Here is a 25,249-nt window from a genome sequence, read left to right as displayed (position 1 = left end):
TCCCTTAAGAAAATTAATCTCCCACCACTGCTACAATTGGATAGCGCTATGTTATTTATAGTGCTGTACATAAGGAAAAAAAATAGCATGGCACCCTATGTGCACCGCTATCTCTGTCTTTTTCCATGTACAGATGTGCACCAGAGCATCTGTGTGTTACATGATCTATCAGGGGGGATCATATGACATGTCACGTGATACATTGGGTACCTGAGGGAGCCATGACTTCTAAACTGCCCGGGACTCTGGCTACTTTTAATCTGCCCCTGTTCAGAACCTATTTTCCGACAGGAAGAGTTTAACCCCTTAAGACGGAGCCCTTTTTCGGTTTTGCGTTTCTGCTTTTCGCTCCCCTTCTTCCCAGAGCCATAAGGTGTACTTTTGAACAACACCATTGGTTTTACCATATCGTTTACTCAAAAATGGAAAAAAATTTCAAGTACTGTGAAATTGAAAAAAAGTGCAATTCCACAATGTTTTTTTGGATTTTTTTTTACCATGTTCACCAAATGTTAAACCTGAAGTGCCTTTATGATTCTCCAGGTCATTATGAGTTCATAGACACCAAACATGTCTAGGTTTTGTTTTATTTAAGTGGTGAAAAAAAATTAATTAAAAAAATTGCAGCATTTTCCGAGACCCGTAGCGTTTCCATTTTTGTGATCTCTGGTTGGGTGAGGGCTTATTTTTGCACACCGAGCTGACGTTTTTATTGATACCATTTTGGTGCAGAGACAATCTTTTGATCACCCTTTATTGCATTTTAACGCAATATCGCGACGTCCAAAAAAACTTAATTCTGGCGTTAGGTTAATCCATTTTTTTATTGATAGATCGGGCGATTCTGAACGTGGCAATACAGATCCAACTATAGCAGAATACTATCTTCTCTTGTATTGACTACTTTACATAGTTTTGTATCATCTGCAAATATCGATATTTTACTGTGTAAACCTTCTACCAGATCATCAATAAATATGTTGAAGAGACCCAGCCACCCTCTGCTTTCTATCACTAAGCCAGTTACTTACCCATTTACACACATTTGCCCCCAGACCCAGCATTCTCATTTTGTGTACCAACCTCTTGTGTGGCACATTATCAAACGCTTTGGAAAAATCAAGATCAGACCCCATTGCTATAGAGTCACTAAATATAAGAAACTAGATGGTGGCCCGATTCTAACGCATCAGGTATTCTAGAATATGTATGTACGTTGCGCTGTGAGTGGGGGTTAAATTCCGCACCAGTATCGCTGATTGCTCACGCCCGGCTGGCCAATCAGCGAAGCGTGGTTCAAATCTGGCACCAATTCGCGGCCAGACTGCGCCTGTCGCTGATTGGTCGCGGCCGGCCGGGCACGACCAATGACCGAAGAGGTGTTTAAATGCCGTGCCAATATCGCTGATTGGTCGTGGTCGGCCGGGCACAACCAATGACAGAAGCGGTGTTTAAATAACATGCCAATGTCACTGATTGGTCACGGCCGGCTGTGAGCTACCAATCACTGAAGCGGTGTTTAAATCCCGTGCCCATATCGCTGATTGGTCGCGGCCAGCCGTGAGTGACCAATCACTGAAGCGGTGTTTAAATCCCGCGCCAATGTTGCTGATTGGTCGCTGCCGGCCTGGCATGACCAATCAGGGAAGTGTGGTTTAAATCCCGCATCAATTAGCGGCTGGAATGTGTCTGTCGCTGATTGGTCGCATGATGGCACAGCCACGTAGTATATAGCAGCCACATAGTATGTAGCAGCCACATAGTATATAGCAGCCACATAGTATATAGCACAGCCATGTGGTATATAGCAGCCACGTAGTATATAGCAGCTACGTAGTATATAACACAGCCAAAGCAGTAAATAACACAGCCCACACAGTATATAACACTGCCCACTTAGTATATATCAGTCATGCAGTATTTAACACAGCCCACGTAGTATACAGCAGTGTGGGCACCATATCTCTGTTAAAAAAAAGAATTAAAATAAAAAATAGTTATATACTCACCCTCCGGTGTCCACCGAAGTTGTCCCGATGCGTGCGAGGCTGCCGCCAGCTTCCATTCCCAGTGATGCATTGCAAGACCGCTAAGTCATCTGGGTAATTTCGCAATGCATCTCTGGGAACGGAAGCTGGCGGCAGCCTCGCCGCTCGCGCGCATCGGTGAACAGCGAAAGGTGAGAATAGCTCCATTTTTAATTTTTTTAATTATTTTTAACATTATATCTTTTTACTATTGATGCTGCATAGGCAGCATCAATAGTAAAAAGTTTGTCACACAGTGTTAATAGCAGTGTTAACAGACTGTGTTACACCGCATTATGCCACGGTGTAAAGCAGTCGGTTTAATGGACTGCTAAAATGCTACCTGGGGGGGGGGAGTATGGAGGGGGCACGGATGGCAGAGGAGTAGGGAGCGGCTATTTCGCGGCCGGACTGTGCCCATCGCTGATTGGTCGCGGCCAGCTGGCCGCGACCAATCAGCGACTTGGGATTTCCGTGACAGACAGACAAACAGACAGACAAACAGACAACCAGACGGAAGTGCCCCTTAGACGATTATATATATAGATAATGGTTTGTGTATTACATTACTTAGTTCTCTTAGTACTCGTTGGTGTATGCCATCCGAACCCAGAGATTTATCTATTTTAATCTTATTTAGCCGGTTTCGCACCTCTTCTTGGGTTAGATTGGTGGCCCTTAATATAGAGTATATTTTTCTCTCTCTGCGTTTCAACTAGCATTTTATTTTCCACCGTGAATACCGTGGAGAAAAAGGTGTTTAATAGATTAGCTTTTTCCTCATCATTTACAGCCATTCTTTCCTCACAGTTTTTTAAGGGGCCTACACTTTCACTTTTGATTCTTTTACTATTGATATAGTTGAAGAACACTTTGTGATTAGTTTTACTCTCCATGGCAATGTGCTTCTCTGTTTCCTTTTTGGCAGTTTTAATTAGTTTTTTAGATAAAGTATTTTTCTCCATATAGTTTTTAAGAGCTTCAAAGGTGCCATCCTGCTTCAGTGGTTTAAATGCTTTTTTTTACTGTTAATTGCCCCTCTTACTTCTTTGCTTAGCCACATTGGGTTTTTCCTATTTCTTGTCCTTACAGTGCCTATTTAGGATGTTCTGAAACATTTCCCATTTATTATCTGTATTCTCATTTCTGAGGACACTGTCCCAGTCAACTAGATTAAGGGCATCTCTAAGCTGGTCAAACTTTGCTGTCCTAAAGTTCAGTGTTTTTGTGACTGCCTGACAAGTCCCCTAGCGAAAGACAGTGAAAGTGTATAATATTGTGTTCGCTATTTCCTAGATGACCAACGACCTGCAGATCTGTTATTCTGTCAGGTCTACAGGTAAACAGCATTAAGGAGAGAGAAGGTACATGAGGGTCCTCGCCACCTCCTTTCACTCCTCCCTCCTAAAATATGGTCTGTTGTGACCCCAATGGCAGAGGGTCTCAGAAATAGTTACCAAGTCTGCAAACACAAAAACCAGCTCATAGGGCAGTGGTAACTGGGCTGACCATATATCTAATCCTAGCACCACAACTAACAGCAGCTGGGGAACGTGCCTACGTTGATTCTAGACGTCTCGCGCCAGCCGGAGAACTAACTAACCCTAGAAGGGAAAAGAAAGACCTTTCTTGCCTCCAGAGATAAAGACCCCAAAAGTTGGATACAAGCCTGTCATGTTCTCAATGGCAAGAGAACATAGCATCAGCATATATAGGAACTAGCTCTTGGAAGATGGGAACTGAGCTGACCATGAACTAAACCTAACGCACAACTAGCAGTGGCCGGGTAGCATGCCTACGTTGATTCTAGATGCCCAGCACCAGCCGGAGGACTAAATAATGCTAGCAGAGGAAAATATTAGTCCTAGCTCACCTCTAGAGAAATACCCCGAAAGGAGACAGAGGCCCCCCACATGTATTGGCGGTGAATTAAGATGAAATAACAAACGTAGTATGAAAATAGGTTTAGCAAATTTGAGGTCCACTTACTACATAGCAGAAGACAGAAAGGACACTTTCATGGTCAGCTGAAAACCCTATCAAAACACCATCCAGGAATTACTTTAAAACTCTGGCATTAACTCATAACACCAGAGTGGCAATTCCTGTTCACAAGAGCTTTCCAGACACAGTAACGAAACTACAGCTGTGAACTGGAACAAAAATGCAAAAACAAACATGGACAAGAGTCCAACTTATCTAGTAGTTGTCTAGGAGCAGGAACAAGCACAGAGAGGCTTCTGATAACATTGTTGACCGGCAAGCAACTAACAGAGCAGCAAGGTTATATAGCGACTCCCACATCTTGATGGGAACAGGTGAACAGAGAAGATGAAAACACCAGTTCAATTCCACCAGTAGCCACCGGGGGAGCCCAGAATCCAAATTCACAACAGTACCCCCCCTCAAGGAGGGGGCACCGAACCCTCACCAGAACCACCAGGGCGATCAGGATGGGCCCTATGAAAGGCACGAACCAGATCAGAGGCATGAACATCAGATGCATTCACCCAAGAATTATCCTCCTGGCCGTATCCCTTCCACTTGACCAGATACTGGAGTCTCCGTCTGGAAACACGAGAGTCTAAGATTTTCTCCACAACGTACTCCAACTCACCCTCAACCAACACCGGAGCAGGAGGCTCAACGGAAGGCACAACCGGTACCTCATACCTGCGCAATAATGACCGATGAAAAACGTTATGAATAGAGAAGGATGCAGGGAGGTCCAAACGGAAGGAAACAGGGTTAAGAATCTCCAATATCTTATACGGGCCGATGAACCGAGGCTTAAACTTAGGAGAAGAGACCCTCATAGGGACAAAACGAGAAGACAACCACACCAAATCCCCAACACAAAGCCGAGGACCAACACGATGGTGGCGGTTGGCAAAAAGCTGAGTCTTCTCCTGGGACAACCTCAAATTGTCCACCACCTGCCCCCAGATCTGATGCAATCTCTCCACCACAGCATCCACTCCAGGACAATCCGAAGATTCCACCTGACCAGAGGAAAATCGAGGATGAAACCCCGAATTACAGAAAAACGGGGACACCAAAGTGGCAGAGCTGGCCCGATTATTGAGAGCGAACTCTGCCAATGGCAAAAAAGCAACCCAATCATCCTGGTCAGCAGACACAAAACACCTCAGATATGTCTCCAGGGTCTGATTAGTCCGCTCGGTCTGGCCATTCGTCTGAGGATGGAAAGCGGACGAAAAAGATAAATCTATGCCCATCCTAGCACAGAATGCCCGCCAAAATCTAGACACGAATTGGGTCCCTCTGTCAGAAATGATATTCTCAGGAATACCATGCAAACGAACAACATTTTGAAAAAACAGAGGAACCAACTCGGAAGAAGAAGGCAACTTGGGCAGAGGAACCAAATGGACCATCTTAGAGAAACGGTCACACACCACCCAGATGACAGACATCTTCTGAGAAACAGGCAGATCTGAAATAAAATCCATCGAGATGTGCATCCAAGGCCTCTTAGGAATGGGCAAGGGCAACAATAATCCACTAGCCCGAGAGCAACAAGGCTTGGCCCGAGCACAAACGTCACAAGACTGCACAAAGCCTCGCACATCTCGTGACAGGGAAGGCCACCAGAAGGACCTTGCCACCAAATCCCTGGTACCAAAAATGCCAGGATGACCTGCCAACGCAGAAGAATGAACCTCAGAGATGACTCTACTGGTCCAATCATCAGGAACAAACAGTTTATCAGGTGGGCAACGATCCGGTCTATCCGCCTGAAACTCCTGCAAGGCCCGCCGCAGGTCTGGAGAAACGGCTGACAATACCACTCCATCCTTAAGGATACCTGTGGGCTCAGAGTTACCAGGCGAGTCAGGCTCAAAACTCCTAGAAAGGGCATCCGCCTTAACATTCTTAGAACCCGGTAGGTATGACACCACAAAATTAAACCGAGAGAAAAATAATGACCAGCGCGCCTGTCTAGGATTCAGGCGCCTGGCGGTCTCAAGATAAATCAAGTTTTTGTGGTCAGTCAATACCACCACCTGATGTCTGGCCCCCTCAAGCCAATGGCGCCACTCCTCAAAAGCCCACTTCATGGCCAAAAGCTCCCGATTCCCAACATCATAATTCCGCTCAGCGGGCGAAAATTTACGGGAAAAGAAGGCACAAGGCCTCATCACGGAGCAGTCAGAACTTTTCTGCGACAACACTGCCCCAGCTCCGATCTCAGAAGCGTCGACCTCAACCTGAAAAGGTAGAGCAACATCAGGCTGACGCAACACAGGGGCAGAGGAAAAACGGCGCTTAAGCTCCCGAAAGGCCTCCACAGCGTCAGGGGACCAATCAGCAACATCAGCACCCTTCTTAGTCAAATCGGTCAATGGCTTAGCAATATCCGAAAAACCAGCAATAAATCGACGATAAAAGTTAGCAAAGCCCAAAAATTTCTGAAGACTCTTAAGAGAAGAGGGCTGCGTCCAATCACAAATAGCTTGAACCTTGACAGGATCCATTTCAATGGAAGAGGGAGAAAAAATATATCCCAAAAAGGAAATCCTCTGTACCCCAAAAACACACTTAGAACCCTTCACACACAAAGAATTAGACCGCAAAACCTGGAAAACCCTCCTGACTTGCTGGACATGAGAGTCCCAGTCATCCGAAAAAATCAGAATATCATCCAGATACACAATCATAAATTTATCCAAATAATCGCGAAAAATATCATGCATAAAGGACTGGAAAACTGACGGAGCATTTGAAAGACCAAAAGGCATCACTAAATACTCAAAGTGGCCCTCGGGCGTATTAAATGCGGTTTTCCACTCATCCCCCTGCCTGATTCGCACCAAATTATACGCCCCACGAAGGTCAATCTTAGAGAACCACTTGGCCCCCTTTATGCGAGCAAACAAATCAGTCAGCAACGGCAATGGGTATTGATATTTTACAGTGATTTTATTCAAAAGCCGATAATCGATACATGGTCTCAAAGAGCCGTCTTTTTTTGACACAAAGAAAAAACCGGCTCCTAAGGGAGATGACGATGGACGAATATGTCCCTTTTCCAAGGACTCCTTTATATATTCTCGCATAGCAGCATGTTCAGGCACAGACAGATTAAATAAACGACCCTTTGGGTATTTACTACCCGGGATTAAATCTATGGCACAATCGCACTCTCGGTGCGGAGGTAATGAACCAAGCTTGGATTCTTCAAAGACGTCACGATAGTCAGACAGGAACTCAGGAATTTCAGAGGGAATAGATGATGAAATGGAAACCACAGGTACATCCCCATGAGCCCCCTTACATCCCCAGCTCAACACAGACATAGCTCTCCAGTCGAGGACTGGGTTGTGAGATTGCAGCCAAGGCAATCCTAGCACCAAATCATCATGTAGATTATACAGCACCAGAAAGCGAATAATCTCCTGGTGATCCGGATTAATACGCATAGTTACTTGTGTCCAGTATTGTGGTTTATTATTAGCCAATGGGGTGGAGTCAATCCCCTTCAGAGGAATGAGAGTCTCCAAAGGCTCTAAATCATACCCACAGCGTTTGGCAAAGGACCAATCCATAAGACTCAAAGCGGCGCCAGAGTCGACATAGGCGTCCGTGGTAATAGATGACAAAGAGCAAATCAAGGTCACAGATAGAATAAACTTAGACGGTAAGGTGCAAATGGAAACAGATTTATCAAGCTTTTTAGTGCGCTTAGAGCATGCTGATATAACATGAGTAGAATCACCACAATAGAAACACAACCCATTTTTCCGTCTAAAATTCTGCCGCTCGCTTCGGGACAGAATTCTATCACACTGCATACTCTCTGGCGACTTCTCAGTGGACACCGCCAGATGGTGCACTGGTTTGCGCTCCCGCAAACGCCTATCGATCTGAATAGCCATTGTCATGGACTCATTCAGACCCGCAGGCACAGGGAACCCCACCATAACATCCTTAATGGCATCAGAGAGACCCTCTCTGAAAGTCGCCGCCAGGGCGCACTCATTCCACTGAGTAAGCACAGACCATTTACGGAATCTTTGACAGTAAATTTCCGCTTCATCTTGCCCCTGAGATAGGGACATCAAAGTTTTTTCTGCCTGAAGCTCCAAATGAGGTTCGTCATAAAGCAACCCCAAGGCCAGAAAAAACGCATCCACATTGAGCAACGCAGGATCCCCTGGTGTCAATGAAAAAGCCCAGTGTTGAGGGTCACCCCGGAGCAAGGAAATCACAATCCTGACCTGCTGTGCAGGGTCTCCGGCAGAGCAAAATTTCAGGGACAAAAATAATTTGCAATTATTTCGAAAATTCTGAAACCCAGATCTATTCCCCGAGAAAAATTCCGGCCAAGGAATTCTCGGCTCAGATACAGGTGCATGACAAACAAAGTCTTGCAAATTTTGTACCTTCGTGGCGAGATTATTCAAACCTGCAGTTACACTCTGAAGATCCATTACAAACAGGTGGACACAGAGCCATTCAAGGGTTAAGAGGAGGTAAGAAGCAGCTAGACAGCAATTAAGGGCTAGGCAGCAAAACTCTGAGGGGAAAAAAAAAAAAAATTCCCTTAAACACTTCTTTTTCTCCTGCTTCAGCCCAAACATTTAACACTTTGTGGGCCGGTCAAACTGTCATGTTCTCAATGGCAAGAGAACATAGCATCAGCATATATAGGAACTAGCTCTTGGAAGATGGGAACTGAGCTGACCATGAACTAAACCTAACGCACAACTAGCAGTGGCCGGGTAGCATGCCTACGTTGATTCTAGATGCCCAGCACCAGCCGGAGGACTAAATAATGCTAGCAGAGGAAAATATTAGTCCTAGCTCACCTCTAGAGAAATACCCCGAAAGGAGACAGAGGCCCCCCACATGTATTGGCGGTGAATTAAGATGAAATAACAAACGTAGTATGAAAATAGGTTTAGCAAATTTGAGGTCCACTTACTACATAGCAGAAGACAGAAAGGACACTTTCATGGTCAGCTGAAAACCCTATCAAAACACCATCCAGGAATTACTTTAAAACTCTGGCATTAACTCATAACACCAGAGTGGCAATTCCTGTTCACAAGAGCTTTCCAGACACAGTAACGAAACTACAGCTGTGAACTGGAACAAAAATGCAAAAACAAACATGGACAAGAGTCCAACTTATCTAGTAGTTGTCTAGGAGCAGGAACAAGCACAGAGAGGCTTCTGATAACATTGTTGACCGGCAAGCAACTAACAGAGCAGCAAGGTTATATAGCGACTCCCACATCTTGATGGGAACAGGTGAACAGAGAAGATGAAAACACCAGTTCAATTCCACCAGTAGCCACCGGGGGAGCCCAGAATCCAAATTCACAACACAAGCCCCCAACAAATAATAACGGTGAGGTAAGAGGAAAAGACAAACGTAAGAATGAGCTAGGTATTTAGCAAAGAGAGGCCCACTAGCTAATAGCAGAATATAGTAAGATAACTTATATGGTCAGCAAAAACCCTATCAAAAATATCCACGCTGGAAATTCAAGAACCCCCGAACCGTCTAACGGCCCGGGGGAAGAACACCAGCCCCCTAGAGCTTCCAGCAAGGTCAGGAATCACATTGAGTACAAGCTGGACAAAAAAGAGAGCAAGCAAATAACTGAAAAAACAAAGAAGCAAGACTTAGCTTAATTTTGCACGAACCAGGACCAGCAGATAGGAGCAAACAAAAAGGATCTGATTACAACGATGCCAGGCACAGGACTAAGGATCCATGAGGTTTATATAGCAACACCCCTGGACTAACGACCCAGGTGGGTGCAAACTGAGGGAAGAAAATCCCAGAGTCATATCACTAGTAACCACCAGAGGGAGCCAAAAAGTCTAATTCACAACAGTACCCCCCCCCTTAAGGAGGGGTCACCGAACCCTCACTACGACCACCAGGGCGATCAGGATGAGCAGCGTGAAAGGCACGAACTAAATCGGCCGCATGCACATCAGAGGCAACCACCCAGGAATTATCCTCCTGACCATAGCCCTTCCACTTGACCAGATACTGAAGCCTCCATCTGGAGAGACGAGAATCCAAGATCTTCTCCACCACGTACTCCAACTTGCCCTCAACCAACACCGGAGCAGGAGGCTCAACAGAAGGAACCACAGGCACAACGTAGCGCAGCAACATAGACCTATGGAACACGTTGTGAATGGCAAACGACACCGGAAGATCCAAGCGAAAGGAAACTGGATTAAGGATTTCCAATATCTTGTAAGGACCGATGAAGCGAGGCTTAAATTTAGGAGAGGAGACCTTCATAGGAACAAATCGAGAAGACAGCCATACCAAATCCCCAACACGAAGTCGGGGACCCACACCGCGGCGGCGGTTGGCAAAACGCTGAGCCTTCTCCTGTGACAACTTCAAGTTGTCCACCACATGATTCCAGATCTGCTGCAACCTATCCACCACAGAATCCACCCCAGGACAGTCAGAAGGTTCCACATGTCCCGAGGAAAAACGAGGACGGAAACCAGAGTTGCAGAAAAATGGCGAAACCAAAGTAGCGGAACTAGCCCGATTATTAAGGGCAAACTCAGCCAACGGCAAGAAGGTCACCCAATCATCCTGATCTGCCAAAACAAAACACCTCAAATAAGCCTCCAGAGTCTGATTAGTTCGCTCCGTTTGTCCATTAGTCTGAGGATGAAAGGCAGACGAGAACGACAAATCAATGCCCATCCTAGCACAAAAGGATCGCCAGAACCTGGAAACAAACTGGGATCCTCTGTCAGACACAATATTCTCCGGAATGCCGTGTAAACGAACCACATTCTGAAAGAACACAGGAACCAGATCCGAAGAGGAAGGCAGCTTAGGCAAAGGCACCAAATGGACCATTTTAGAAAAGCGATCACATACCACCCAGATGACAGACATGCCCTGAGACACCGGGAGATCAGAAATGAAATCCATGGAAATGTGTGTCCAAGGCCTCTTCGGGACAGGCAAGGGCAAGAGCAACCCGCTGGCACGAGAACAGCAAGGCTTAGCTCGAGCACAAGTCCCATAGGACTGCACAAATGACCGCACATCCCGTGACAAGGAAGGCCACCAAAAGGACCTAGCCACCAGATCTCTGGTGCCAAAAATTCCCGGATGACCTGCCAACACCGAGGAATGAACCTCGGAAATGACTCTGCTGGTCCACTTATCAGGAACAAACAGTCTGTCAGGTGGACAAGAGTCAGGTCTACCAGCCTGAAATCTCTGCAACACGCATCGCAAATCAGGAGAAATGGCTGACAAGATAACTCCTTCTTTAAGAATACCAACAGGTTCTGCGACTCCAGGAGAGTCAGGCACAAAGCTCCTTGAAAGAGCATCAGCCTTCACATTCTTTGAACCTGGTAAATACGAGACCACAAAGTCAAAACGGGAGAAAAACAATGACCAGCGGGCCTGTCTAGGATTCAGGCGTTTAGCAGACTTGAGATACATCAAATTTTTGTGATCAGTCAAGACCACCACACGATGCTTAGCACCTTCGAGCCAATGACGCCACTCCTCAAATGCCCACTTCATGGCCAGCAACTCCCGATTGCCAACATCATAATTCCGCTCAGCAGGCGAAAACTTCCTAGAGAGAAAGCACATGGTCTCATTACCGAGCAACCAGGGCCTCTCTGTGACAACACGGCCCCTGCCCCAATCTCCGAAGCATCCACTTCGACCTGAAAGGGAAGTGAGACATCAGGCTGGCACAAAACAGGCGCTGAAGTAAACCGGCGCTTCAACTCTTGGAACGCCTCCACGGCTGCAGGAGCCCAGTTAGCAACATCAGAACCTTTCTTGGTCATATCCGTCAAAGGTTTAACAACGCTAGAAAAATTAGCGATAAAACGACGGTAGAAGTTAGCAAAACCCAAGAACTTCTGAAGACTCTTAACTGACGTGGGTTGAGTCCAATCATGAATAGCTCGGACCTTGACTGGGTCCATCTCCACAGCAGAAGGGGAAAAAATAAACCCCAAAAAGGGAACCTTCTGTACTCCAAAGAGGCACTTTGAGCCCTTAACAAACAACGCGTTCTCACGCAAAACCTGAAACACTATCCTGACCTGCTCCACATGTGAGTCCCAATCTTCAGAGAAAACCAGAATATCATCCAGATAAACAATCATAAATTTATCCAGATACTTCCGGAAAATATCATGCATAAAGGACTGAAACACTGAGGGGGCATTAGAGAGCCCAAAAGGCATCACCAAGTACTCAAAATGACCTTCGGGCGTATTAAATGCAGTCTTCCATTCATCTCTTTGCTTAATGCGCACAAGATTGTACGCACCACGTAGATCTATCTTGGTGAACCACTTGGCACCTTAAATCCGGGCAAACAAGTCCGACAACAGAGGCAAAGGATACTGAAATTTAACAGTGATTTTATTCAGAAGACGATAGTCAATTACAAGGTCTCAAAGATCCGTCCTTCTTGGCCACAAAAAAGAATCCCGCACCAAGAGGGGAAGAGGATGGACGGATATGCCCCTTCTCCAGAGACTCCTTGATATACGAACGCATTGCGGCATGCTCAGGTACAGACAGATTAAATAATCTACCCTTAGGAAATTTACTACCTGGAATCAAATCTATGGCGCAGTCACAGTCCCTATGAGGAGGCAGAGCACTGGATCTGGACTCGCTGAATACATCCTGATAATCAGACAAATACTCAGGAACTTCCGAAGGAGTAGAGGAAGCAATAGACACCGGCGGGGAATCGGCATGAATTCCCTGACAACCCCAACTTGACACAGACATTGCCTTCCAATCCAAGACTGGATTGTGGGTCTGTAACCATGGCAGACCCAAAACGACCAAATCATGCATTTTATGCAGAACAAGAAAACGAATCACCTCCCGATGTTCAGGAGTCATGCACATGGTTACCTGCGTCCAAAACTGCGGTTTATTTTCCGCCAATGGCGTAGCATCAATACCTCTAAGAGGAATAGGATTTACCAACGGTTCAAGAACAAAACCACAGCGCTTGGCAAATGACAGATCCATAAGACTCAGGGCAGCACCTGAATCCACAAACGCCATAACAGGGTAAGAAGACAATGAGCAAATTAAAGTCACAGACAAAATAAATTTAGGTTGCAAATTACCAATGGCGACAGGACTAACAACCCTTGTTAGGCGTTTAGAGCATGCTGATATAACATGTGTAGAATCACCACAGTAAAAACACAACCCATTCTGACGTCTATGATTTTTCCGCACATTTCTAGTCTGAATTCTATCACATTGCATTAAATCAGGTGTTTGTTCAGACAACTGTCATGGATCCCAATGGCTGGGGATCGCACTGGACAAGCAAAATAACATAAATAACGGACGAGCTCTAGGGTGATGGAACCTGGGCTGACCGCTGCCCTACTCCTGACAAACACAACTAGAAATAGCCAGGGAGCGTGCCTACGTTGATTCTAGACGCCTTGCGCCAGCCTAAGAGCTAACTAGCACTGCAGAGGAAATAAAGACCTAGCTTGCCTCCAGAGGAATGAACCCCAAAAGGTATAGTTGTCCCCCACATGTATTGACGGTGAAATGAGAGGAAGGCACGCACATAGAGATGAAAATAGATTTAGCAAAATGAGGCCCGCTATAACTAGAAAGCAGAATGATACAAAAGGGGTCTGAGCGGTCAGCAAAAAACCCTAATCAAAAACCATCCTGAGATTACAAGAACCCATGTGCCAACTCATGGCACATGGGGAGAACCTCAGCCCACTAGAGCTACCAGCTAGCATAGAGTCATAATTAGCAAGCTGGACAAAAAACCAAACAACTAAAAAACAGAACTTAGCTTATCCTGAGAGATCTGGGAGCAGGTAGTCAGGAACCAAACTGAGCACATCTGAGTACATTGATAGCCGGCAAGGGAATGACAGAAAAGCCAGGTTAAATAGGAAACACCCAGCCTCTGATGGACAGGTGGAAAGCAGAGACCGCAACCCACCAAAGTCACCCAGTACCAGCCGTAACCACCAGAGGGAGCCCAAAAACAGAATCCACAACAGTACCCCCCCCTTGAGGAGGGGTCACCGAACCCTCACGAGAACCCCCAGGGCGATCAGGATGAGCTCTATGGAAGGCGCGGACCAAATCAGTCGCATGAACATCAGAGGCGACCACCCAGGAATTATCCTCCTGACCATAACCCTTCCACTTAACCAAATACTGGAGTTTACGTCTGGAAACACGAGAATCCAAGATCTTCTCAACAACATACTCCAATTCTCCCTCCACCAGCACCGGAGCAGGAGGCTCAACCGAAGGAACAACGGGCACCTCATACCTCCGCAATAACGACCGATGGAACACATTATGAATAGCAAACGATGCAGAAAAGATACAGGGTTAAGAATCTCCAAGATCTTATAAGGACCGATGAACCGAGGCTTGAACTTAGGAGAAGAGACCTTCATAGGGACAAAACGAGAAGACAACCACACCAAGTCCCCAACAAGAAGTCGGGGACCCACGCGGCGACGGCGATTAGCAAACTGCTGAGTCTTCTCCTGAGACAACTTCAAATTGTCCACCACCTGATTCCAAATCTGATGTAGCCTGTCCACCACCACGTCCACTCCAGGACAATCCGAAGGCTCCACCTGACCAGAGGAAAAACGATGATGAAACCCCGAATTACAAAAGAAAGGAGAGACCAAAGTAGCAGAACTAGCCCGATTATTAAGGGCAAATTCGGCCAGTGGCAAAAAGGCAACCCAGTCATCTTGATCAACAGAAACAAAACACCTTAAATAAGTTTCCAAGGTCTGATTAGTTCGCTCCGTCTGGCCATTCGTCTGAGGATGGAATGCAGACGAGAAAGACAAATCAATGCCCATCTTAGCACAAAACGTCCGCCAAAATCTAGACACAAACTGGGATCCCCTGTCAGAAACGATATTCTCCGGAATCCCATGCAAACGAACCACGTTCTGAAAAAATAAAGGGACCAACTCAGAAGAGGAAGGCAACTTAGGCAAGGGTACCAAATGAACCATCTTAGAAAAGCGGTCACACACAACCCAGATAACGGACATTTTCTGTGAGACAGGGAGATCTGAAATAAAATCCATGGAAATGTGCGTCCAAGGCCTCTTCGGGATAGGCAAGGATAACAACAACCCACTGGCCCGAGAACAGCAAGGCTTAGCCCGAGCACACACTTCACAAGACTGCACAAAGGTGCGCACATCCCTTGACAAGGAAGGCCACCAAAAAGACCTGGCCACCAAGTCTCGAGTACCAAATATTCCAGGATGACCAGCCAACACAGAAGAATGGACCTCGGAGATGACTCTACTGGTCCAATCATCCGGAACAAACAGTCTTTCTGGTGGACAACGATCAGGTTTATCCACCTGAAACTCCTGCAATGCACGTCGCAAGTCTGGGGAGACGGCGGACAATATTACCCCATCCCTAAGGATACCAGTAGGCCCAGAGTCTCCAGGAGAGTCAGGCACAAAACTCCTGGAAAGAGCATCTGCCTTCACATTCTTTGAACCTGGCAGGTATGAAACCACAAAATTGAAACGAGAAAAAAACAACGACCAACGAGCCTGTCTAGGATTCAGACGCCTGGCAGACTCAAGGTAAATCAGATTTTTGTGATCAGTCAAGACCACCACACGATGTCTAGCACCCTCAAGCCAATGACGCCACTCCTCAAATGCCCACTTCATGGCCAAAAGCTCCCGATTACCCACATCATAATTGCGCTCGGCGGGCGAGAATTTTCTAGAAAAGAACGCACATGGCTTCATCACCGAGCCATTGAAACTTCTCTGTGACAAAACCGCCCCCGCTCCAATCTCGGAAGCATCAACCTCAACCTGAAAAGGAAGTGAAACATCTGGTTGACATAACACAGGAGCAGAAGAAAACCGGCGCTTAAGTTCCTGAAAGGCCTCCACAGCCGTAGGAGACCAATTAGCAACATCAGCACCCTTTTTAGTCAAATCAGTCAAAGGTTTAACAACACTGGAAAAATTAGTAATGAACCGACGATAAAAATTAGCAAAACCCAAGAACTTCTGAAGACTCTTCACAGATGTAGGTTGTGTCCAGTCACAAATCGCCTGAACCTTGACGGGATCCATCTCAATAGTAGAAGGAGAAAAAATGTACCCCAAAAAAGAAATTTTCTGGACTCCGAAGAGACATTTTGAGCCCTTCACAAACAGAGAATTGGCCCGCAGGACTTGAAACACCTTCCTGACCTGTAGAACATGAGACTCCCAGTCATCAGAAAACACCAAAATATCATCCAAATACACAATCATAAACTTATCCAGATATTCACGGAAAATATTGTGCATAAAGGACTGAAAGACTGAAGGAGCATTAGAAAGTCCAAAAGGCATTACCAAATACTCAAAATGGCCCTCAGGCGTATTAAATGTGGTTTTCCACTCATCACCCTGTTTTATCCGCACAAGATTATACGCACCGCGAAGATCTATCTTAGTGAACCACCTAGCCCCCTTAATGCGAGCAAACAAATCAGTCAATAATGGCAATGGATACTGATATTTGACTGTAATCTTATTCAGAAGGCGATAATCTATACAAGGCCTCAGGGAACCATCTTTTTTTGCCACGAAAAAAAAACCTGCTCCCAGAGGGGACGAAGATGGACGAATATGTCCCTTTTCCAAGGACTCCTTAATATAATTCCGCATAGCAGTATGCTCTGGCACTGACAGATTAAATAAACGACCCTTAGGGAACTTACTGCCAGGAATTAATTCTATAGCACAGTCACAATCCCTATGAGGAGGGAGCGAATTGAGCTTAGGCTCCTCAAAAACATCCCGATAGTCAGACAAAAACGCAGGGACCTCAGAAGGAGTAGATGAAGCGATTGAAATCAGAGGTGCATCATCATGAACCCCCTGACATCCCCAGCTTAACACAGACATTGTTTTCCAATCCAGGACAGGATTATGAGTTTGTAACCATGGCAGACCAAGCACTAGTACATCATGTAAATTATACAGTACAAGGAAGCGAATCACCTCCTGATGAACGGGAGTCATGCGCATGGTCACTTGTGTCCAGTACTGCGGTTTATTCATAGCCAATGGTGTAGAGTCAATTGCCTTCAAAGGAATAGGAACTTCCAGAGGCTCCAGTGTCATGATCTCAATGGCAAGAGAACATAGCATAAGCATATATAGGAACTAGCTCTTGGAAGATGGGAACTGAGCTGACCATGAACTAAACCTAACGCACAACTAGCAGTGGCCGGGTAGCATGCCTACGTTGATTCTAGATGCCCAGCACCAGCCGGAGGACTAAATAAAACTAGCAGAGGAAAATATTAGTCCTAGCTCACCTCTAGAGAAATACCCCGAAAGGAGACAGAGGCCCCCCACATGTATTGGCGGTGAGTTGAGATGAAATAACAAACGTAGTATGAAAATAGGTTTAGCAAATTTGAGGTCCACTTACTACATAGCAGAAGACAGAAAGGACACTTTCATGGTCAGCTGAAAACCCTATCAAAAACACCATCCAGAAATTACTTTAAAACTCTGGCATTAACTCATAACACCAGAATGGCAATTCCTGTTCACAAGAGCTTTCCAGACACAGTAACGAAACTACAGCTGTGAACTGGAACAAAAATGCAAAAACAAACATGGACAAGAGTCCAACTTATCTAGTAGTTGTCTAGGAGCAGGAACAAGCACAGAGAGGCTTCTGATAACATCGTTGACCGGCAAGCAACTAACAGAGCAGCAAGGTTATATAGCGACTCCCACATCTTGATGGGAACAGGTGAACAGAGAAGATGAAGACACCAGTTCAATTCCACCAGTAGCCACCGGGGGAGCCCAGAATCCAAATTCACAACAGTACCCCCCCCTCAAGGAGGGGGCACCGAACCCTCACCAGAACCACCAGGGCGATCAGGATGGGCCCTATGAAAGGCACGAACCAGATCGGAGGCATGAACATCAGATGCATTCACCCAAGAATTATCCTCCTGGCCGTATCCCTTCCACTTGACCAGATACTGGAGTCTCCGTCTGGAAACACGAGAGTCTAAGATTTTCTCCACAACGTACTCCAACTCACCCTCAACCAACACCGGAGCAGGAGGCTCAACGGAAGGCACAACCGGTACCTCATACCTGCGCAATAATGACCGATGAAAAACGTTATGAATAGAAAAGGATGCAGGGAGGTCCAAACGGAAGGAAACAGGGTTAAGAATCTCCAATATCTTATACGGGCCGATAAACCGAGGCTTAAACTTAGGAGAAGAGACCCTCATAGGGACAAAACGAGAAGACAACCACACCAAATCCCCAACAGAAAGCCGAGGACCAACACGACGGTGGCGGTTGGCAAAAAGCTGAGTCTTCTCCTGGGACAACCTCAAATTGTCCACCACCTGCCCCCAGATCTGATGCAATCTCTCCACCACAGCATCCACTCCAGGACAATCCGAAGATTCCACCTGACCAGAGGAAAATCGAGGATGAAACCCCGAATTACAGAAAAACGGGGACACCAAAGTGGCAGAGCTGGCCCGATTATTGAGAGCGAACTCCGCCAATGGCAAAAAAGCAACCCAATCATCCTGGTCAGCAGACACAAAACACCTCAGATATGTCTCCAGGGTCTGATTAATCCGCTCGGTCTGGCCATTCGTCTGAGGATGGAAAGCGGACGAAAAAGATAAATCTATGCCCATCCTAGCACAGAATGCCCGCCAAAATCTAGACACGAATTGGGTCCCTCTGTCAGAAACGATATACTCAGGAATACCATGCAAACGAACAACATTTTGAAAAAACAGAGGAACCAACTCGGAAGAAGAAGGTAACTTGGGCAGAGGAACCAAATGGACCATCTTAGAAAAACGGTCACACACCACCCAGATGACAGACATCTTCTGAGAAACAGGCAGATCTGAAATAAAATCCATCGAGATGTGCGTCCAAGGCCTCTTAGGAATAGGCAAGGGCAACAATAATCCACTAGCCCGAGAACAACAAGGCTTGGCCCGAGCACAAACGTCACAAGACTGCACAAAGCCTCGCACATCTCGTGACAGGGAAGGCCACCAGAAGGACCTTGCCACCAAATCCCTGGTACCAAAAATGCCAGGATGACCTGCCAACGCAGAAGAATGAACCTCAGAGATGACTCTACTGGTCCAATCATCAGGAACAAACAGTTTATCAGGTGGGCAACGATCAGGTCTATCCGCCTGAAACTCCTGCAAGGCCCGCCGCAGGTCTGGAGAAACGGCTGACAATACCACTCCATCCTTAAGGATACCTGTGGGCTCAGAGTTACCAGGCGAGTCAGGCTCAAAACTCCTAGAAAGGGCATCCGCCTTAACATTCTTAGAACCCGGTAGGTATGACACCACAAAATTAAACCGAGAGAAAAATAATGACCAGCGCGCCTGTCTAGGATTCAGGCGCCTGGCGGTCTCAAGATAAATCAAATTTTTGTGGTCAGTCAATACCACCACCTGATGTCTGGCCCCCTCAAGCCAATGGCGCCACTCCTCAAAAGCCCACTTCATGGCCAAAAGCTCCCGATTCCCAACATCATAATTCCGCTCAGCGGGCGAAAATTTACGGGAAAAGAAGGCACAAGGCCTCATCACGGAGCAGTCAGAACTTTTCTGCGACAACACTGCCCCAGCTCCGATCTCAGAAGCGTCGACCTCAACCTGAAAAGGTAGAGCAACATCAGGCTGACGCAACACAGGGGCAGAGGAAAAACGGCGCTTAAGCTCCCGAAAGGCCTCCACAGCATCAGGGGACCAATCAGCAACATCAGCACCCTTCTTAGTCAAATCGGTCAATGGTTTAGCAATATCCGAAAAACCAGCAATAAATCGACGATAAAAGTTAGCAAAGCCCAAAAATTTCTGAAGACTCTTAAGAGAAGAGGGCTGCGTCCAATCACAAATAGCTTGAACCTTGACAGGATCCATTTCAATGGAAGAGGGGGAAAAAATATATCCCAAAAAGGAAATCCTCTGTACCCCAAAAACACACTTAGAACCCTTCACACACAAAGAATTAGACCGCAAAACCTGAAAAACCCTCCTGACTTGCTGGACATGAGAGTCCCAGTCATCCGAAAAAATCAGAATATCATCCAGATACACAATCATAAATTTATCCAAATAATCGCGAAAAATATCATGCATAAAGGACTGGAAAACTGACGGAGCATTAGAAAGACCAAAAGGCATCACTAAATACTCAAAGTGGCCCTCGGGCGTATTAAATGCGGTTTTCCACTCATCCCCCTGCCTGATTCGCACCAAATTATACGCCCCACGAAGGTCAATCTTAGAGAACCACTTGGCCCCCTTTATGCGAGCAAACAAATCAGTCAGCAACGGCAATGGGTATTGATATTTAACAGTGATTTTATTCAAAAGCCGATAATCAATACATGGTCTCAAAGAGCCGTCTTTTTTTGACACAAAGAAAAAACCGGCTCCTAAGGGAGATGACGATGGACGAATATGTCCCTTTTCCAAGGACTCCTTTATATATTCTCGCATAGCAGCATGTTCAGGCACAGACAGATTAAATAAACGACCCTTTGGGTATTTACTACCCGGGATTAAATCTATGGCACAATCGCACTCTCGGTGCGGAGGTAACGAACCAAGCTTGGATTCTTCAAAGACGTCACGATAGTCAGACAGGAACTCAGGAATTTCAGAGGGAATGGATGATGAAATGGAAACCACAGGTACATCCCCATGAGCCCCCTTACATCCCCAGCTCAACACAGACATAGCTCTCCAGTTGAGGACTGGGTTGTGAGATTGCAGCCAAGGCAATCCTAGCACCAAATCATCATGTAGATTATACAGCACCAGAAAGCGAATAATCTCCTGGTGATCCGGATTAATACGCATAGTTACTTGTGTCCAGTATTGTGGTTTATTATTAGCCAATGGGGTGGAGTCAATCCCCTTCAGAGGAATAGGAGTCTCCAAAGGCTCTAAATCATACCCACAGCGTTTGGCAAAGGACCAATCCATAAGACTCAAAGCGGCGCCAGAGTCGACATAGGCGTCCGTGGTAATAGATGACAAAGAGCAAATCAGGGTCACAGATAGAATAAATTTAGACGGTAAGGTGCAAATGGAAACAGATTTACCAAGCTTTTTAGTGCGCTTAGAGCATGCTGATATAACATGAGTAGAATCACCACAATAGAAACACAACCCATTTTTCCGTCTAAAATTCTGCCGCTCGCTTCGGGACAGAATTCTATCACACTGCATACTCTCTGGCGACTTCTCAGTGGACACCGCCAGATGGTGCACTGGTTTGCGCTCCCGCAAACGCCTATCGATCTGAATAGCCATTGTCATGGACTCATTCAGACCCGCAGGCACAGGGAACCCCACCATAACATCCTTAATGGCATCAGAGAGACCCTCTCTGAAAGTCGCCGCCAGGGCGCACTCATTCCACTGAGTAAGCACAGACCATTTACGGAATCTTTGGCAGTAAATTTCCGCTTCATCTTGCCCCTGAGATAGGGACATCAAAGTTTTTTCTGCCTGAAGCTCCAAATGAGGTTCGTCATAAAGCAACCCCAAGGCCAGAAAAAACGCATCCACATTGAGCAACGCAGGATCCCCTGGTGTCAATGAAAAAGCCCAGTCTTGAGGGTCGCCCCGGAGCAAGGAAATCACAATCCTGACCTGCTGTGCAGGGTCTCCGGCAGAGCGAGATTTCAGGGACAAAAATAATTTGCAATTATTTCGAAAATTCTGAAACCCGGATCTATTCCCCGAGAAAAATTCCGGCAAAGGAATTCTCGGCTCAGATACAGGTGCATGACAAACAAAATCTTGCAAATTTTGTACCTTCGTGGCGAGATTATTCAACCCTGCAGTTACACTCTGAAGATCCATTACAAACAGGTGGACACAGAGCCATTCAAGGGTTAAGAGGAGGTAAGAAGCAGCTAGACAGCAATTAAGGGCTAGGCAGCAAAACTCTGAGGGGAAAAAAAAAAAAAAAAAAATTTCCCTTCAACACTTCTTTTTCTCCTGCTTCAGCCCAAACAATTAACACTTTGTTGGCCGGTCAAACTGTCATGATCTCAATGGCAAGAGAACATAGCATAAGCATATATAGGAACTAGCTCTTGGAAGATGGGAACTGAGCTGACCATGAACTAAACGCACAACTAGCAGTGGCCGGGTAGCATGCCTACGTTGATTCTAGATGCCCAGCACCAGCCGGAGGACTAAATAAAACTAGCAGAGGAAAATATTAGTCCTAGCTCACCTCTAGAGAAATACCCCGAAAGGAGACAGAGGCCCCCCACATGTATTGGCGGTGAGTTGAGATGAAATAACAAACGTAGTATGAAAATAGGTTTAGCAAATTTGAGGTCCACTTACTACATAGCAGAAGACAGAAAGGACACTTTCATGGTCAGCTGAAAACCCTATCAAAAACACCATCCAGAAATTACTTTAAAACTCTGGCATTAACTCATAACACCAGAATGGCAATTCCTGTTCACAAGAGCTTTCCAGACACAGTAACGAAACTACAGCTGTGAACTGGAACAAAAATGCAAAAACAAACATGGACAAGAGTCCAACTTATCTAGTAGTTGTCTAGGAGCAGGAACAAGCACAGAGAGGCTTCTGATAACATTGTTGACCGGCAAGCAACTAACAGAGCAGCAAGGTTATATAGCGACTCCCACATCTTGATGGGAACAGGTGAACAGAGAAGATGAAGACACCAGTTCAATTCCACCAGTAGCCACCGGGGGAGCCCAGAATCCAAATTCACAACACTCCAGACTAAAACCGCAGCGTTTGGCAAATGACCAATCCATAAGACTCAGGGCAGCGCCCGAATCCACATAGGCATCGACGGAAATGGATGACAGTGAACAAATCAGAGTTACAGACAAAATGAACTTAGACTGCAGAGTACTAATGGCAAAAGATTTATCAACCTTTTTTGTGCGTTTAGAGTATGCTGATATAACATGAGCTGAATCACCACAATAAAAACACAATCCATTTTTCCGCCTATAATTTTGCCGTTCACTTCTGGACTGAATTCTATCACATTGCATAGTCTCAGGTGCCTGTTCAGAAGACACCGCCAACTGGTGCACAGGTTTGCGCTCCCGTAAACGCCGATCAATCTGAATGGCCATAGTCACAGACTCATTCAGACCTGTAGGCGCAGGGAACCCCACCATAATATCCTTAATGGCCTCAGAAAGACCATCTCTGAAGTTTGCAGCCAGGGCGCACTCATTCCACTGAGTAAGCACCGACCATTTCCGAAATTTTTGACAATATACTTCCGCTTCATCATGCCCCTGAGAGAGGGCTAATAAAGCCTTTTCAGCCTGAATCTCCAGGTTAGGTTCCTCATAGAGCAATCCCAGTGCCAGAAAAAACGCATCCACACTGAGCAATGCAGGATCCCCTGGTGCCAATGCAAATGCCCAATTCTGAGGGTCGCCCCGCAGGAAAGATATTACAATCTTAACCTGCTGAGCAGGGTCTCCAGAGGAGCGAGATTTCAAAGAAAGAAACAATTTGCAATTGTTCTTGAAATTCAGCAAGGTAGATCTATCTCCAGAAAAAAACTCTGGAATAGGAATTCTAGGTTCAGACATGGGAGTGTGAACAACAAAATCCTGTATGTTTTGAACTTTTGCAGCAAGATTACTCAGGCTGGAAGCCAAACTCTGGACATCCATGTTAAACAGCTAAGGTCAGAGCCATTCAAGGGTTAAGAGGAGGTAAGAAGCAGCTAGACAGCAATTAAGGGCTAGGCAGCAAAACTCTGAGGGGAAAAAAAAAATAAAAAATTTCCCTTAAACACTTCTTTTTCTCCTGCTTCAGCCCAAACAATTAACACTTTGTAGGCCGGCTATACTATCAGTGGATCCCAATGGCTGGGGATCGCACTGGACAAGCAAAATAACATAAATAACGGACGAGCTCTAGGGTGATGGAACCTGGGCTGACCGCTGCCCTACTCCTGACAAACACAACTAGAAATAGCCAGGGAGCGTGCCTACGTTGATTCTAGATGCCACGCGCCAGCCTAAGAGCTAACTAGCACTGCAGAGGAAATAAAGACCTAGCTTGCCTCCAGAGGAATGAACCCCAAAAGGTATAGTTGCCCCCCACATGTATTGACGGTGAAATGAGAGGAAGGCACGCACATAGAGATGAAAATAGATTTAGCAAAATGAGGCCCGCTATAACTAGAAAGCAGAATGATACAAAAGGGGTCTGAGCGGTCAGCAAAAAACCCTAATCAAAAACCATCCTGAGATTACAAGAACCCATGTGCCAACTCATGGCACATGGGGAGAACCTCAGCCCACTAGAGCTACCAGCTAGCATAGAGTCATAATTAGCAAGCTGGACAAAAAACCAAACAACTAAAAAACAGAACTTAGCTTATCCTGAGAGATCTGGGAGCAGGTAGTCAGGAACCAAACTGAGCACATCTGAGTACATTGATAGCCGGCAAGGGAATGACAGAAAAGCCAGGTTAAATAGGAAACACCCAGCCTCTGATGGACAGGTGGAAAGCAGAGACCGCAACCCACCAAAGTCACCCAGTACCAGCCGTAACCACCAGAGGGAGCCCAAAAGCAGAATCCACAACAGACAACACCACCAGAGGATTAGCGGTTTTGCGCTCACGCAAACGCCGGTCAATTTGAATAGCCAGCGCCATGGAATCATTCAGACTTGTAGGAATGGGGAAACCCACCATCACATTCTTAATGGCTTCAGAAAGGCTATTTCTGAAATTTGCGGCCAGAGCACACTCATTCCACTGAGTAAGCACGGACCATTTCCGAAATTTTTGGCAATACACTTCAGCTTCATCCTGGCCCTGAGAAATAGCCAGCAAGGCTTTTTCTGCCTGAACTTCAAGATTGGGTTCCTCGTAAAGCAATCCGAGCGCCAGAAAAAACGCATCAATATTTGCCAATGCCGGATCTCCTGGCGCTAGCGAGAAAGCCCAATCCTGAGGGTCGCCCCGTAAAAAAGAGATAACAATTTTAACTTGCTGAGCTGAATCTCCAGATGAACGGGGTCTCAGAGAAAGAAACAATTTACAATTATTCCTGAAATTCCTAAACCTAAATCGGT

The sequence above is a fragment of the Ranitomeya variabilis genome, chromosome 5, assembly GCF_051348905.1.
Source record: "Ranitomeya variabilis isolate aRanVar5 chromosome 5, aRanVar5.hap1, whole genome shotgun sequence".
Lineage (NCBI taxonomy): Eukaryota > Metazoa > Chordata > Amphibia > Anura > Dendrobatidae > Ranitomeya > Ranitomeya variabilis.
Note: the sequence above shows the minus strand (reverse complement) of the source record.